This window comes from Bos indicus x Bos taurus, chromosome X (genome assembly GCF_003369695.1).
Source record: "Bos indicus x Bos taurus breed Angus x Brahman F1 hybrid chromosome X, Bos_hybrid_MaternalHap_v2.0, whole genome shotgun sequence".
NCBI lineage: Eukaryota > Metazoa > Chordata > Mammalia > Artiodactyla > Bovidae > Bos > Bos indicus x Bos taurus.
The window spans coordinates 60,375,519-60,384,946 of NC_040105.1; the positions used below are offsets into that span (position 1 = coordinate 60,375,519).

Consider the following 9,428-nt stretch of genomic DNA (forward strand, 5'->3'; position numbering starts at 1 on the left):
CGTGCTAAAGTGGGGATAAAACCACAATTGAACTCCAGGGGCAGAACAACTAAGGAAGAGAAGCAAAAACTTTTCCATCAGTTGTACAAGGTGCAGATTAAATCCACATGAACAACTAGGTAGACTCTGTCTGCAAGGAATATGTAAAAGGACAGTGAATGTTCCCACAAAAGAAAATGCTCTAGTTCTGGCAGCTGTGGACATTAGAGGCAAGCACAAGTGGAAGTAAGGCCAAATTAAAGTCTGAGGTGACCTCACAGCAGGTCTAGAGAACAGCCTTCCCCAGTACTAAAGGGCCTCCCAGAAAGGCAGAGACGTGCTGTGGCTCACAGCAGGGGTAAGCGTTTTGAGAGTTGAGACTCTAGGAACATATTTATTGTTATTTTTATGTTTTGATATATTATATTGTTAGTTCTGGATTTTTTTTCTATTTTTTCTCCATTCTTTTTTCTCTGTTGTGGTTGTTGTATTATTATTATTATTCTATTTAGGCTTTGGGGAATATTTTAGTCACATTTTTGTTATATAGTTCTATTTTGATTTTATGCTATTCTGTGTTTTTGTTTGTTGTTTTATTTGGATTTTTTTGGTTCTTTATTGTTGCACTTTTTCTTTTATATATATATATATATATATTTCTATATGCTTGTGTTTAACTTTGCTTTGCTATTTCTTTAAATCATTTTTGTTTTGTTTTCATTGCTTTATTCCTCAGGTGACACTCTGTTTGGATTTATGTTTTAGATAGCTTTGTTTTTAATTGGTGAGTATCATTTTGGTTTCTTTTGTTCATCAGATCACTGTTTTCTAATTTGTTTTCTTTGGTCTGCTTTGGCTCCTTGTGTGTGCATGTGTGTTCCCCTGCTTTTGATTCACTTTGTCTGATTTTGCTTTTACCATTGTCTGGATTTCAATTATTTTTCTTGTTTATTGGTGGGTTTTCTTTTGTTTATTTGTTTTAATACTCATTATTGCCATGACTAGGGCTTTCCTGGTAGCTAAGACGGTTAAGAATCTGTCTGCAATGCAGGAGACCCCGTTCAATCCCTGCACTGGGAATATCCCATGGAGAAAAAAATGACAACCCATTTCAGTATTCTTACCATCAACAGAGGAGCTTGGTGGGCTCCTCTATGGGATTTCAAGAGTCAACAGGACTGAGTGACTAATACTTTCACTCTCATTGCCATGATTAATGCTTGGTTCAAGTCAGATCAGATCAGTCGCTCAGTCGTGTCTGACTCTTTGCGACCCCATGAATTGCAGTACGCCAGGCCTCCCTGTCCATCACCAATTCCTGGAGTTCACTCAAACTCACGTCCATCAAGTAGCAGGGTCTAAACTGTGGAAAATTCTGAAAGACATAGGAATACCAGACCACCTGACCTGCCTCTTGGGAAACCTATATGCAGGTCAGGAAGCAACAGTTAGAACTGGACATGGAAAAACAGACTGGTTCCAAATAGGAAAAGGAGTACGTCAAGGCTGTGTATTGTCACCCTGCTCATTGAACTTATATGCAGAGTACATCATGAGAAACGCTGGGCTGGAAGAATCACAAGCTAGAATCAAGATTGCCAGGAGAAATAACAATAACCTCAGATATGCAGATGACACCACCCTTATGGCAGAAAGTGAAAAGAAACTAAAAAGTCTCGATGAAAGTGAAAGTGGAGAGTGAAAATGTTGGCTTAAAGCTCAACATTCAGAAAACGAAGATCATGGCATCTGGTCCCATCACTTCATGGGAAATAGTTGGGGGAAACAGTGGAAATAGTGTCAGACTTTATTTTTTGGGCTCCAAAATCACTGCAGATGGTGACTGCAGCCATGAAATTAAAAGATGCTTACTCCTCGGAAGGAAAGTTATGACCAACCTAGATAGCATATTGAAAAGCAGAGACATTACTTTGCCGACAAAGGTCCGTCTAGTCAAGGCTATGGTTTTTCCAGTGGTCATGTATGGATGTGAGAGTTGGACCGTGAAGAAAGCTGAGCACCGAAGAATTGAAGTTCACAAACTTTGGTGTTGGAAAAGACTCTTGAGAGTACCTTGGACTGCAAGGAGATCCAACCAGTCTATTCTGAAGGAGATCAGCCCTGGGATTTCTTTGGAAGGAATGATGCTAAAGCTGAAACTCCAGTACTTTGGCCACCTCATGCAAAGAGTTGACTTATTGGAAAAAACTCTGATTCTGGGAGGGATTGGGGGCAGGAGGAGAAGGGGATGACAGAGGATGAGATGGCTAGATTGCATCACTGACTTGATGGACATGAGTTTGGGTGAACTCTAGGAATAAGTGATGGACAGGGAGGCCTGGCATGGTGCAATTCATGGATTTGCAAAGAGTCAGACACGACTGAGAGACTGAACTGAACTGAAGTGAAGCAGGGTCTTGGTTTCCTGATCAGAAGACAAACCTGAGCCTCAGGGGTGGATATGCTGAGTCTAGGATGCTAGACCCCCAGACAACTCCTGGCCACAGGGAGTGTTAAATCTACCACAAGTTCCTCTGCCTGAATTCAAGATCCAGAACCACCCAATGGCCTATACACCCAGCCCTGCCTGCCTCACTGAAACAACAAAAATCAGGACAGGAACACAAACCCAATCATTAGCAGCCAGGCTGCCCACAGACAACCCATAACACACTACTTCACACAGCCATGACCATCAGAGAAAGAAAACCCACCTCATCCTATGAGAATGCAGGCACAAATTCCTTTCAACAGGAAGCCAGCAGAAGCCATTGGATCAACCTCACAGACCAGAGGAAGAGACAAAAAGCAAGAACTATGACCCTACACCCTGAGGAAAGGGGATCTCAATCACAGTAAGTTAGACAAAATGAAGAGACAGAAATATCATGCAGATGAAGGAGCAAGATAAAAATACACAAGAACAAATAAACAAAGAGGAAATAGCCAAAATACGTAAAATCAAATTCTTAATAATGATAGTAAAGATGTTCCAAAATCTAAAAATGAAATGGAGAAAATTCAAGAATCTTTTAATACATTTAACATGAGCCTAAAAGAAAGAAAGAATAAACAGTGATGAACAACACTGAGATTAAAAATATTTTAGAAGAAATCAGTAGCAGAAAAACTGAAGGAGAAGAATGGATAAGTGAGTTGGAATATAGAATGGTGGAAATCACTGCTGAAGATCAGAATAAAGAAAGAAATGAAAAGAACTGAGGACAGTCTTAGAGAACTCTGAGACAATATTAAATACACCAATGTTTGAATTATAGGGGTCCCAGAAAGAGGAGAAATTCTTTGAGAAATTATTAGAAGGGATTATAGTCAAACGTTCCTATCATGGGAAATAAATAGTCAATCAAGTCCAAAAAGTGAAAACAGACTTAACAGGATTAACCCAAAGAAAAACACATTGAGACACATATTAATCAAACTAACAAGAATGAGGCACAAAGAAAAATATCAAAAGAAGCAAGGGAAAAGTAACATACAAAGTAATTATAAGGTAAATAGCTGATTTTTCAGCAGACTTCCTACTGTCCAGAAGAGAACAGAAGAATAAATTTAAAGTAATGAAAAGGAAAAAAACTGCAACCAAGATTATTTTAGCCAGCAAGGGTCTCATTCAGAATGAATGGAGAAATAAAAAAGCTTTAAAGACAAGCAAAAGTTAAATAGAATTCAGCACCATCAAACCAGCAGTAAAACAAATGCTAAAGAGATTTTCCCAGATAAGACACATAAAAGAATAAAAAAGACCTACAAAAACAAACCTCCAAAATTAAAAATGCCAATGGAAAAAAAAATATATATATATATATATATATCAATGATTAATTTAGATGTAAATGAATTGAGTACTCCAAACAATAGGTATAGACTGGCTGAATGGATACAAAAACATGACACACATGTATGTTGTCTGCAAAAGACCCATTTCAAAATTAGAGACACATCAGACTGAAAGTGAGGAGATGTTTAAGATATTCCATGCAAATGGAAACAAAAAGAAAACCAGAAAAATAATTCTCATATCAGACAAAAGAGACTTTGAAATAAATAATATTACAAGAGGCAAGGAAGAAAACTATATAATGATCTAAGATTCAATTCAAGAAGACATAACAAATGTAAATATTTATGTACCCAACATAGGAGCACCTTAGTATATACGGAAAATGTTAACAGATGTTAAAGGGGAAATCAACAGGAGCACAACAACAGTAGAGGTCTTAAACACCCCACTTACATCAATGGATGGATCATCAAGACAGAAAATTAATAAGGAAACACAAGCCTTAAATGATACATTAAACCAGATAGATTTCATTGGTAACTACAGGACATTCCATCCAAAAGCATCAGAATGCACTTTTTTTCTCAAGTGTACTTAGAACAGTCCCCTGGATATATCACATCTTGGATCATAAATCAAGCCTGGGTAGATTTAAGAAAATTTCAATCATATCAAATATCTTTTCTGGCCAAAATGTTATATGAACTAAAAGAATAAAAACTGTAAAAAATAAAAACTGTAAAAAACACATGGAGGCTAAACAATATTTTTCTAAATAACCAAGAGTTCACTGAAGAAGGAAATTAAGAATTATCTAGAAACAAATGACCATGAAAGCATGATCATCCAAAACCTATGGGATGCAGCAAAAGCAGTGATAAGGGAAAAATTTATAGCAATACTAGTCTACCTCAAGAAACGAGGAATCCATCAAATAAACAACATAAGCTTATACCTAAAGCAACTAGTAAAAGGACAAGAATCCCAAAATTAGTAGAAGAAAAGGAATCATGAAGAGCAGAGCAGAAATAAATGAAAACAAAATGAACAAAACAATAGCAAAGATCAATAAAGCTAAAAGCAGGTTCTTTAAGAAGATAAACAAAATCTACAAACTATCAGCCAGACTCATTAATAAAAAAGGCAAAATAATCAAATCAATAAAATTAAAAATGAAAAAGAAGTTAAAATGGACAACAGAAATAAAAAGATCATAAGAGACTACTATGAACAACTATATGCCAATAAAATGGAGAACCTGGAAGAAATAGACAAATTCTTAGAATAGTATAACCTTCTAAGAGTGAACCATAAAGAAATAGAAATTATGAAAAGACCAATGAAAATCACTAAAATAAAAATTGTGATCAAAACGATCCCAAAAAGCAAATGACCAGGTTCAGATGGCTTCACAGGTGAGTTCTATCAAATGTGTAGCGAAGACATAACATCAATTCTTCTCAAACTCTTACAAAAAATTGCAGGGGGAGGAACACTCCCAAACTCATTCTATGAGGCCACCAACCTCCTGATACAAAAATCAGAAAAAGATATCACAGAAAAATAAAATTACAGGCCAATATCAATCATGAACACAGATGCCAAAATCTTCAACAAAACACTAGCAAACTGAATCCAATAACACTTTAAAAGTTTCCTATGTGGTGATCAAGTGGGATTTATCCCAGGGATGCAAAAATTCTTCAATATATGCAAATTAATTATTGTGATACACTATATTATCAAATTGAAAGATAAAATCTTATGGTTATCTCAGCAGATGCAGACAAACATCTGACAATATTTGACATCCATTTATTACAAAAATGCTTTAGAAAATGGGCATAGAAGAAACTTACCTCAACATAATACAGGCAATATATGACAAACCTACAGCAATGTCGTCAATGGTGAAAAACTGAAAGCAAAATTTCCTCTACCATCAGGAAAAAAGTCAAGGGTGCCCACTCTCACCATTATTCAACATAGTTTTGAAAGTCTTAGCCATGGCAATCAGAGAAGAAAAAAGAAATAAAGGAAATTCTGGCTAGAAAATATAAGTAAGACTCTCACTATTTGCAGAAGACAGGATACTATACATAGAAAACTAGAGATATAACAAGAAAATTACTAGAGCTCATCAATGAATTTAGTGTAGTTGCACATAATCATTACACATAAATCCTTTGTATTCCTATACACTAGCAAGGAAAAATCAGAAAGAAAAATATAATGAAAAAAAATTCCATTTACCATTGCAACAAAAATAATAAAATACTTAGAAATAAACCTATCTAAAGTTTAACCTACCTACAAACAAAAATAAACTCACCTACAAAAGACCTGCATGCATAAAACTATAAGAAACTAATGAAAGAAATCAAAGACAGTACAAACAGATGGTGAGCTATATTATGTTCTTGGATTGAAAGAATAAATATTGTGAAAATTAGTGGAAAATCAGAACACTCTTTAACAATATTCAAAGCAAGATCGCCCTTGACGCAGATCCAAGAGTAACTAAAATTTAAAAAAAGAACAACAACAACTAAGACCTAATGAAACTTAAAACCTTTTTTTACAGCAAAGGAAACTATAAACAAGATGAAACTAAAACCCTCAGAATAGGAGAAAATAACTGTGAATCAAACAACTGAAAGGATTGATCCCCAACATATACATGCAACTCATGAAGCTCAATATCAGAAAAACAAACAACTCAGTCAATAAATGGGTGGGAGACCTAAACAGACATTTCTCCAATAAATACAGATGGCCAATAAATACATGAAAAGATGCTCAGCATTGTTCATTATTAAAGAAATGCAAATGAAAGTTACAATAAGGTATCACTTCACATCAGTCAGAATGGCCATAATTCAAAAATTTACAAACAGTAAATGCTAGAGAGGGTGTGGCAAAAAGGGGACCCTCTTGCACTGTCGGTAGGAATGTATACTGATACAGCTACTATGGAGAATAGTATGGAGATTCCTTAAAAACTAGGAATAAAGCTACCATATGACCTAGCAATCCCACTACTGGGTATATACCCTGAGAAAATCAGAATCCTAAAAGACACATGTACTCCAATTGTGTTCTACATGTGTACCCCAACTTGTTCATTGAAGCACTATTTACAAAGATGAATGTATAAAGAAGTGGTGGTACATATATACAATAGAATAGTATTCAGCCATGAAATGGAAAAGATGTGAGTTAGCTGAACTGAGGTGGATGAACCTGCAGCCTGTTATACAGAGTGAAGTAAGTCAGAAAGAGAAAAACATATATTGTATATTAAAGCATATATATGCTAGGAAAAAAAAAATGGTGTGATGAACCTATTTGCAGGGCAGAAATAGAGACACTGACATAGAGAAAAGGCGTGTGGACACAGCTGGGAAGGAGAAGTTGGGACAAATTGAGAGAGCTACATTGAAACATATACATTACCATATGTAAAATAGATAGCTAGTGGGTAGTTGCTATGTAACACAGAGAGCTCAACCGGGTGCTCTGTGACAACCTAGAGGGCTGGGATAGGGTGGTGGGTGGAAAGGAGTTTCAAGAGGGAGGGGACATAGGTATACTTATGGCCGATTCATGATTTTGTATGGCAGAAACCAGCCCAACATTGTAAAGCCATTTTCTGACAATTAAAAATAAATTTTTAAAAATAATTTTAAAACCCATTATCTTTTTATATAAAACAGCACTCACATAACTATGAATAGAAGGGAACTTCCTCAACCTGATAAGTGGAATCTCCAAGGAACACAGTTAACATCAAATTTAGTATAGAAAGACAATGTTTTCCACTTAAAATCAGAAACAAGACAAGCATGTCTGCTTTCACCATTTTTTTGCAACATCAAACTATAGGTTCTAGTCAGGACAGTTAGTTCAGATGAGGAAATATTAATAATGGATAACAGGTGCTTGATCTGCAGATTTACAGGAGGCCAAAGCGAGGATCCCACTGTAACCATGTTTTGCAATTGGTATGAAAATGATGTCACTGATTGGAGTCCTCAGGGCAGGATTCATCAAGTTGAATATGCAATGGAGCTGTCAAACAAGGTTCAGCCACTGTTTTTTATCTGAAATTAAAAAAACAAACAAACAAAAAAAAACACCTCATTCAGTGTTGGTTGCACTGAAAAGAGCACAACCAGAACTTGCAGGTCATCAGAAAAAAAATGTTCCTTGTTGATAACAGTATTGCTATTTCAGTTGCAGGACTTACTGCTGATGCTAGATGTTATGTAATTGTATGTACAAGGGATGTTTGGATTCCAGATTTGTGTTTGACAGACCTATTCCTATGCCTTGTCTTGTATATCTAATTGGAAGCAAAACCCAGATACTAACCCAGTGATATGGCTGGAGACCATATGATGTTGGACTGCTCATTGTTGATTATGATACGGGCCCTCACATTTTCCAAATTTGTCCAGCTGTTAACTATTTTGACTGCAGGGCTATGTCCACTGGAGCCCATTCTCAATCAGCTTGTACTTACTTGGAGAGATATATGTCAAAGTTTTTGGAGTGCAATTTGAATGAACTGGGTAAACATGGTCTGGATGCCTTCTGAGAGACACTGCCTGCAGAACAGGATCTAACTACAAAGAATGTTCTCAATGGAATTGGTAAAGGCTTGGAATTTCTGGCATATGGTGATGATGATGTATCTCTACTCATGGAAGATCTTGAAGAAAGACTGCAGAGAAAGACACAGCCTACTCAACCTACTGGTGAACCTACAGGAAAGGCTGATGAACCAATGGAACATTAAATAATAAATCAGTATATATATGTATTAGACTAATTAAACATTCAGAAAATGAAGATCATGGCATTTGGTCCCATCACTTTATGGCAAATAGTTGGGGAAACAACAGAAACAGTGACAGACTTTATTTCCTTGGGCTCCAAAATCACTGCAGATAGTGACTGCAACCATGAAATTAAAAGATGCTTTCTCCTTGGAAGAAAAGCTATGACTAAACTAGACAGCATATTAAAAAACAGAGACATTACTTTGCCAACAAAGGTCCATGTAGTCAAAGTTATGGTTTTTCCAGTAGTCATGTACAGATGTGAGAGTTGGACCATAAAGAAAGCTGAGAGCTGTAAAATTGATGCTTTTGAACTGAGGTGTTGGAGAAGACTCTTGAAACTGTGAACTGAACTGAAGTGATATATGTATTATTATACATGTAAGAATGCAGGAGCATATACTGATGACAATATTCTATACTTTGAACCAAAAGATGCAGAATGGTGGAATGGAATGGTATGTTTTAGGAATCAGTTCAGATGTGAGTTTTTCCCAAGCAACTTCACAGAAACTATATATTGGAGTTCATTTTCTTTTAAGAAGTTTTCTATACTCATTTTCAAGAAAGCATAGTTATCTGTATTAATGTATTATATATGAAGAACATAGTGTCTTTGTGGTTTTAAAGACAACTGTGACTTAAAATTCTTTCACCTGAAAAATAAAGGGTAGATTGGAAAGGAAGAGTAAAACCTCTCAATTTACAGATGACTTAGATTTGTTTATAGAAAATTCTAAGGAAGCAACTATAAATTTAGAAATAATAGGAATTTTATTAAGCTCGTAGACTACAAGATAAAC

At 35.8% G+C, this 9,428-nt stretch overlaps 1 pseudogene; it reads left to right on the forward strand.

Moving 5' to 3' along the window:
- Nucleotides 1–7,771: 7,771 nt before the first annotated feature.
- On the forward strand, nt 7,772–8,582 carry LOC113886711 (annotated as a pseudogene).
- Nucleotides 8,583–9,428: the final 846 nt, after the last annotated feature.